This window comes from Gossypium arboreum, chromosome 6, assembly GCF_025698485.1.
Source record: "Gossypium arboreum isolate Shixiya-1 chromosome 6, ASM2569848v2, whole genome shotgun sequence".
NCBI lineage: Eukaryota > Viridiplantae > Streptophyta > Magnoliopsida > Malvales > Malvaceae > Gossypium > Gossypium arboreum.
In genome coordinates, this window is record NC_069075.1 from 54,898,769 (window position 1) to 54,907,859 (window position 9,091).

At 36.2% G+C, this 9,091-nt stretch overlaps 1 non-coding gene across 1 annotated transcript; it reads left to right on the forward strand.

Annotated features, from left to right (window-relative positions):
* Positions 1-2,949: 2,949 nt before the first annotated feature.
* LOC128294418 (small nucleolar RNA R71) lies at positions 2,950-3,056 on the forward strand. Its single transcript, XR_008284730.1, has one exon. It is a non-coding gene; the product is annotated as a small nucleolar RNA R71 (small nucleolar RNA).
* The last annotated feature ends 6,035 nt before the right edge of the window (positions 3,057-9,091 follow it).

A 9,091-nucleotide genomic window follows, 5' to 3' on the forward strand; every position in this document is an offset into this window, starting at 1 on the left:
CCTAATCTATTCCTAAGGTTCAAACGGGCTTTTTTTCTCGATCTCACATATTTGCCGTCTTCCACGGAATATCGGAACCGATACTCGGTGATAGTTCATACTCATCAAGTAATTCACATAATTACATATTATTCAACAATAACCACAAAACATAAGGTTTCATGGTAATAATAAGCATCATATCATATAAACAACATTAAATTGCTTAAAATGACAATTATGTTACTACATTTACACATGAACTTACCTCGTATGCGAAAATGGCTACTTTTACCATTTCGTCCACAACTTGGTATTTTCCCCATTTTAGCCCGAATTTCAGTTTTCCTTGCTTTATCATTTAAAATATAGTCTAATTAGGACTCAAATTATTCAAGTTGACCCAAAATCATATTTTGGAAAAATTACAATTTTCCCCTAAACTTTTGCATATTTACACTTTTGCCCCTAGGCTCGGGAATTAAACTTTATTCCTTATTCTTATGTTTTATAACATGCTGATCATTTTTCCCTTCTATGGCAACATCAAATTCTCACTCTAACATGTACTTATGACTATTAGGTATTTTTACCGATTAAGCCCTTTCGCTCGTTTTCACTTAAAACCGAGTAGCACAAGTTGTCTAACATAATTTAAAACGTCATATTCTATCATAAAACACCAAAATACACAAATTTCACCTATGGGTATTTTTCCAAATATGAACCCTAGGTTGAATTATTGCTAGCATAAGTTTAATTGAGCTACTGGGACTCCAAAAATGTAAAAATCATTAAAAACGGGGCTTGGAATCACTTACTATGGAGCTTGGAAGCTTGAAACAAACCCTAGCTATGGAGAACCCTTGAAATTTCGGCCTAATGAAGAAGATGGACAAAAATTGGCTTTTAATTTTGTTTTTAATTCATTTTAATAACTAAATGACCAAAATACCCTTACTACTAAACTTTCCAAAAATTCCTTCCATGTCCTAATTTTGTCCATGAACTTAAAATTGGTCAAATTGCTATTTAATACCTCCTCATTAATATTCCAAAACAATTTCATACTAAAAACTTCTAGAATGCAAGTTTTGCAACTTATTCGATTTAGTCCCTACTTTCAATTTAAGCACTTTAGGCATAGAATTTCATCACGAAATTTTCACACAATCATGCAATCATATCATAGACCTTAAAATAATCATAAAATAATTATTTCTATCTCGGATTTTGTTGTCATGAAACCACTATTCCGACTAGGCCCAAAATCAGGATATTACAACTAGTATAATGGTCTAATTACTATCCAAGGACCTCCACTTTAAAAACCCATTACTCACAAGTACTTAGTACCTTTGTGAACTAGAACACACATTTTACAACTTTTGCAATTTAGTCCTAAATATCAAATTGGACCCTCTATCGATAAAATTTCTAAACAAAATTTTCACACAATCATGCAATCATGCCATAAACCTTAAAATGATAATAAAATAAATTTTTCTACCTCATATTTTTGGTTTCACAACCACTATTCCGTTTAGGCCCTATTTCGGGATGTTGCAAGTCTAACTTCAACTATCCCCAACTTTCTAAATATTGACATAGGCATCAAGTTTATACTTGCACCCAAGTCACATAGTGCCTTACCATAATATGTTGCTCCAATGTTGCAAGGTATGGTAAAACATCCAGGATCCTTCAGCTTTGGGGGTAGTTTGTCTTGAAGATATGCGCTACATTCCTTCGTTAGAGCTATCGTCTCAAATTCTCCAAGTCTTCGCTTCTTGGACAAGATATCTTTCATAAACTTGACGTAGTTTGGCATTTGTTCAAGTGCTTTTACGAACGAGATGTTGATATGAAGTTACTTGAGTACATCAAGGAACTTCTTGAATTGAATTTCCTATTTCTGCTTCTAAAGTCTTTGAAGGTACGGTGGTGAAGGTTTCCTTACTGGAACTGGTATTGGTTGATTTGTCTTTGGTGGCAATTTTGCATCTAACACAGTTGTTAGTTGATCAGAATTAAGTGGTTCTGAGGTTACCTTATCATATTTTGCAGGTTCTGGTTCTGGAGAAACTGGTATTTCAACACTCAGTTGAACTTCCTCTGAGTCTTGAGTGTCAGCTAGCTCCTTTTCAGCTTCGATGGTGTTGGGCTCTACTGTCTTTCCGCTCCTCAATGTTAATGCTTTGCAGTGTTCCTTCCCCTGATTTCTTGGATTCTCCATATCACTAGGTAAAGCACCTTGTGGTCGGTTTCTGAGTTTAGTTGGAAGCTAGCCCATTTGGTTCTCCAAGTTCTTCAATGTAGCTGTTTGGATTTGAATTAAGGCATCATTCTTTTCCATGTAAGCCTTCATTAGATTCTCTAAGCTATTGAATGATTCAGCTTGAACTGGTTTTTGAACTTGTTGGGAAAAACTAGACAACTAGATCGGTCTAGGTTGGGCGTAGTTGTTACTGGTTCCTGCCCTTTCGTTACTCCAAGAAAGATTTGAGCGGTTTTGCCACGATGGGTTATAGAAGTTGGATTGCATTCCTTGCCCTCCTCTATTTTGGTTCTAGTTACCCCTGTAATATACGGATTCAGGGTTCGATGGACATTCTTCGAACAAATGTCCTTCCCCACAATAAACATAGGCTATACTCTCAAATTGGTGAGGTGGTTGGGCTACAAAACTATTAGACCCATTAGTGGTAAGATTCTTAAGCATTGAGGATATTGAAGATACCTGAGATGCGAGTGAAGTGAGAGCGTCCACTTCATGTATTTAGCGACTCGTCTTCCTGACACGGCTCGATTGGTTAGCCATTGATAATTATTACTGGCGATCCTCTCGATGATTTTGTAAGCCTTATTGTAAGACTTGAAAAGAAGAGCACCATTAGCAGAGGCATCCACTACCATCTTCGTGTGAACGTTGAGACCTTTTAAAATGTTTCAAGTTGGATGCAATGTAGGATTCCATGATGAGGGGATTTTCGTAATAATTCTTTGTATCATTCCCATGCCTCATATAAGGACTCATCATCCATTTGTTGGAAGGTAGTGATCTCATTCCTCAACTTAGTGTTCTTTCTTGGTGGGAAATACTTCATGAGGAATCTTTCGGCTAACTCTTGCCATGTGGAAATTAAGTTTGGTGGCAATGAGTTCAACTAGGCTCGAGCTCTGTCCCTTAGTGAGTATGGGAACAACTTCAATCGTAATGCATCTTTGGGTAATTCGGCTAATTTGAAAGAGTCACTCACGTCTATAAACAGTCTTAAATGAAGATGAAGATCTTCGGTAGGCATTCCACTAAATTGGCCCACTGTTTAAAGCATTTGGAACATGACTAGCTTCAGCTCGAATTGTTGTGCCTCAATTTCGGGTCTCCTAATACCCAGATTAAGATCATTAAACACTGGCACAATATATTGTCTTAAGCCTCTATCCCTATCATCAACAATAAGGATAGGATTTTAAGCAAGGTTTTCTCCATTTCCTTGATTCATATTCTTGAAATTCATTCCTTTAGTCCTTCTCTGGTTTGCTTGTTTTCTTCGCTATCAAAAGGTTCGTTCTATCTCAAGGTCTATAGGGAGTAAGTCAATAATCTGGTCAATACTCATAAACACTTATAATAATCACAGAAAAATTAAGTAAGTAAAAGTTTAAACAGGAAAATAAACCAAAATGTAAAACTAACAAATTCACAAATAATGGCTTTTTTAAAACAGTCCCCGGCAACGGCCCCAAAAACTTGGAACAACGGAAAATGTGCAAGTGTACACAATTGCAACAAATAATAAAGTGACAAGTAAATGTCGAGTTATCGTACCCATAGGGACTGTAAAAAGAGTTATGAAATTAATTGTAAAACACTTTGGGGAGGTAAAAATAATTTGGTTTTAAAAGATGGTCAAAAACTATTTAAAAACTAAGTAAATAATTAAAATAAAACAAAAGAGTTCTAGTGCATGATTTCAAATAAGATTTAATCAAGATAACATACTTGTGTTGGATTAATTACATTTCTTAAACTTAGAATTATTAAACTTATATTTATATTGCTACGAATAAATTCACGGCAACTCGGTAATTTGCTAACTACTACTCATACATACTTATTAAATTAATCAATCTCTTGAACATTTTTCAATGTCAATCCAAGCGGTTAATTAATCTTCACAAGCATATAAAAGATTAAGTGAGGTAACAGGGTATTTCTACCATGAAACAGTTTAATCACAAAAATCTTGTAAGTTATGCATGGCATATGTATCGCCGAATACAATGCTAATTTAAACTTCAGCTACCTTAGAAGAATAAACATGCACTAATTAAGCATTGTGTCTATTAATTATAATTTAAATACAATTTAATAATTAATTCATTAGTTATTTAACAATTATATTGCAAAAATAACTTAGGCATGATTTTACTTAACCAAGCAATTTACTGAGGCCTATAACAGCATAAACATCATTTTAAGAATTCAAGCAGGCAGAATATAATCAACCCAACACAAACTTAATTTAAGCTAAATTGATTAAAGCAATCATTTAAATAGCATAAATATTCATAAACATTTTCGTCAAAACAACAACAGAAATTAAAGAGATAGGGAACAAAAAGCAAATAAGGTGTTTTTCCGTGGCTTGACTAGTTGCTCCGTTCTTCATTCTTCGTTGCCCTCGGCTATCAAGGTAGCTTATGAACACATAATTGCATCTCAAAAATGGCTTATGATAGCCTCTTTCCCAAGATAAGAAATCGGCATTTGAACAAAAAGGGAAATGGGATGGAAATAAAATGGAGAGAAAAGTGAGAGAGGAGAAGAGAGAATGAGAGAATGTTGTGGGATTGAGGGATGGTTTGAATGATCAGCAAGGGGTGGCTTTTATAGCTGATTGTGGCTGCTAAAAAAATCAAATTCCAGCAGCCAAAGAGCCCCCCTATGGTCGGCCATCTACTTGGCAAAAGTTGAGACTTTCAACTTTGCTAAAAATAGCCTGGGGCAAATCTACAAAGCCACAATTAAAGGTAGGGTTTGAATACAATTTGGAAGTCTTTCGAGGGCCTTTTTTCAAGAATATTTAATCAGATAAAATGTTGATTTGGGTCAACATATGGACGGTTCTGGGCTGCCTAAGTAGTGGCTGGTTTGGTTCACTCAAATTGGTTTGACCAGTGCGGTTCAATTGGACCCTTTCTTCATAATTAATTAAAAATAATTTATTTAACCCAAAAGTAAATGGGGAATAAATATGAATTAATACACATTTCTGGACCTTCTTAGGCTGGAAATTAATATGTCTCGATACTTGAAATTGCTTCTTGGTTTTGTGCTTTCAACAGTGTCAACTGAGCCAATTTTCGCCCTCTGCGCGAATCTGTCGAAAATAGTCAAAAATTAATCAAAATTAAGTATAAAATTAACTAAAATTAACCATGTTCATATTTTTAACACAATTTAATTATTTTATAATATTTAATTATTTTTCGACAAGAATTTAACCGGATTTGCACGAATTTAAGTAAATATGGGTATGAAAAAGCGTATAATTTTTTGTGTTTCCACACGAGCGTGTGACCTGTACTTCTTTGAAAATGTTTAAGTTTTGGAAAAATTCTGTATGTGTTCGGTTTTGTCTCGACCCCTTATTAAAGTAGGTTTTAGGTCTCGAAGACCTATATAAGGGACTCTATATTGATGTTGATCTCTGATGCTTTGATGATTATGAAATGAAATTTAAATATTCCAATTCATCTGGTAATGCCTTTAACCCTAGTCCGGTGATAGATACGGGTTAGGGGTGTTACATTTTATTGGTATCAGAGTTATAGTTTAATCGATTCTAGTACTACCATAGCGTATGTAGGTGATACGAACCGTCTCGGGAAGAGTCGAGTCGTATGTAGATTGCCTGACCGTCTACGAGAAGTTATGTTAGGTTTAGCTGAGTTGGTGGTATAGTTAAAGTAGAAAGAGGGGTACGAATGGAATGGTAGGAATGAAAGGGTAGGAACAAAAGGATATGAACAAATTGGTCGGTTTAGGTTCGATTAGGTAAAGAAGAGAACGGGTTTGAACTACTAAAGGTACTTTCAAGAACCAATACCGAAATGGTATCGACCCGTTGATTAAGCCTTTTGAGTTCGGTTATAGGTTTGGTAAGGGAAACCTCGACCCACTATCTAACAAGATAGGAACCTTGGTATGTTGAACGCCACACTATGAATAGTGATAAGTTCGGGTACGTCAAAAAACACGGTTGACATAACTAGAATGCTAGGAACGCCAAACGAATCTTTGAACAAAATATAAGAAAAGTTTGCCTCACAATTTCAGCAGCATAACATTAACATAAGTTTCAAAAGTCCTTTACATGGAAATTGAACAAGTATTTATAGACCTAAGTCTAGGTAGCCGATTGGCCTTTCATGCTTACACATTAATTAAAGAAAATTCTAGAAAAATGACTCTTAATGTGCATGTCTAGATTCGGCTATGGTAATAGGAAATGAATGAATCTTCATGCTTAAGAAAACTCAAAGTGAATGCATGATGTCCAATGGTCACTTGTAGGTTCGGCCAACCTTGTTAAATGAAGCAATGTTTGGCCAAAAAGTATGAATTAATTGTAGACACTCCAAGGGCCATCATGTGTGTGAAACCGAATGTTGAAGAGTCTTCTAGTGTGAACAAGGTGAACCGAATAGTCTTGCCATGTGAACATAGGTGTGAATGAATTAAGGAGAGTCATGGGGAAACTAATTGGCCAAGCTATCTTCATGCATGTGTGAGTGTCAACAAGGTGAACCGAATAGTCTTGCCATGTGAACATAGGTGTGAATGAATTAAGGAGAGTCATGGGGAAACTAATTGGCCAAGCTATCTTCATGCATGTGTGAGTGTCCTTTGGCCGAATGGTCACCGTGGAGAATGAAGAGATAGCACACCATACACGAATGGAAACATGCATGAACCTTAAAGACATTGAATATGGTCATACATGCACTTGGTCGAACATGCACATAAGAGATTCAAGTCCCCCAACCGTCCATGCACCTTCAAAATTCATGCTTGCTTTTAATCTCCATATGTCCATTGCGTTTCTACAAGAAATGTGAACAGAATTAATTCAAACTAATGTGAACACAAATATCAACATTAAATTCAATTATGATAAATTTAATTATCATCAATAAACACTTTTAAGACATACTTAATATAACTAATGTGAACTAAATTTAATATGTAGATATTAATTAGCTAATTATTGAACTTATTAATTAAAAAGTCAATAGTAGTCAAATGAATTCAAAATGAACTCCACGAGTGATGGTTAATTCATGAGCTAAACTCGAGTGGGCTTAAACTCGTGAGTGATAATGAGCTGGTCCCGAGCTAATGAGCTGGTGTGGAGCTACATGGGAGCTAACTTGAATCAAGGTGAGCTCGGTGAGTGAATCGAACTTGTAGAAAAGTTCGGCATGGATTTCTAAAATGGCCACTAACTGGTTCGATAGGTCTAGCATTGACATCATCCCACACATGCTGAACTAAAGCTATAACGGCTTCTTTAAATTGTTTTGCATGAGCCCTTGTGATCAGACCTTGAGGTAGCACCATCGGATCTCGGCTTGGACTTGACTTATGGGAAGTCGTGATCGTATCAGTAAGTCTAGCTATACATGCCATATTTATGAACTGCGACAGTGTGATGAATCCTAACATTGAAATGCGCTTTTATATAGCAAATGGATCCTGAACGAATCGTAGCGGACGATGTCAAAAGCAATGCACCTACTCCCACGCAAGGGACGACGCCATTCGATTCCAGACCGTCTACGAGTAGCCGTGATGGTGAGGCTAGACAAGCCTTCTATCAGATGATAAATGATTGGTTTAGCCAATATATTAGAACCAATTCGGCTGTTCAGCAACCCCCATCCCCGGTCAATTCTCTGCAAGCTCCTACTATACCATAAGTGAATCTGGTTCAGTTAAGTAAGCCTCCTGTAGATAAGATTAGAAAGTATGGTGCCGAAGAATTTCGATCTACAACAAATGATGCTACTGAAAAGGCTGAGTTCTGGTTAGAGAACAAGATAAGAGTGTTTGATGAATTGTCTTTGAATCCCGAGGAATGTATAAAATGTGCCGTTTCACTTCTGAGAGATACGATGTACCACTGGTGGAAAACTTTGATATCGGTAGTTTCGAGTAAGCGAGTCACCTAGGATTTTTTCTAAGCTAAATTTTGAAAGAAATACATCAGTCATAGATTTATTGATAAAAATGTAAAGAGTTTCTTGAGCTTAAACAAGGTCGTATGTCTGTCACAGAATATGAGTTGGAATTTGTAAGACTGAGTCAGTATTCTCATGAATGTGCATCTACGAAAGCAATAATGTGCAAAAGATTTGAAGATGGTTTGAAAGAGGATATTCATTTGTTAGTCGAGATTCTAGAGATTAAAGAATTTGTTGTGCTTGTTGAACGAGCATGTAAAGCTGAAGATCTCAGGAAAGAGAAAAGAAAAGCTAATTATGAAGCTAGAGAAGTGCGAAAGAGATCATCGGGCAAGTCATTTCAATCTGTATCAAAGAAATTTAGAGATGATAATAGCCGTTTAAAGGCTAATGTGGGACATTTGAATAAAAATCATACAAGATCGTATTCGAGCTTCAAAGCTCGAGCTACATCTATTGCCAGTGTTGGAAATGCTAAATCCGATCGCCTTAAGTGCAAGCATTGTGGTGAAGGACATCCTGATAATTGTAGACTGTATGATCGGGCTTGTTTCAGATGTGGATCATTATCCGTGATTGCCCTGAATCTGTCGAGCAAGAAATTGTACAAAATCCAAGGCCAAGTGGCAATGCATCTCGTGGTAGACCATCCAGAAATATGGGAAATATAAGTGGCAGTCAGAAAGGGACAACAATACAACTGTTAGATCCGAGGTTGTGCACCTGCCAGAGCCTATTCTATCCGAGCTCATGAGGAAGCTTTATCGCAAGACGTGATTACGGGTATATTTACTCTTTATGATACTTTTGTGATTGCTTTGATAGATCCTGTATCGACACATTTGTATATATGGATGAA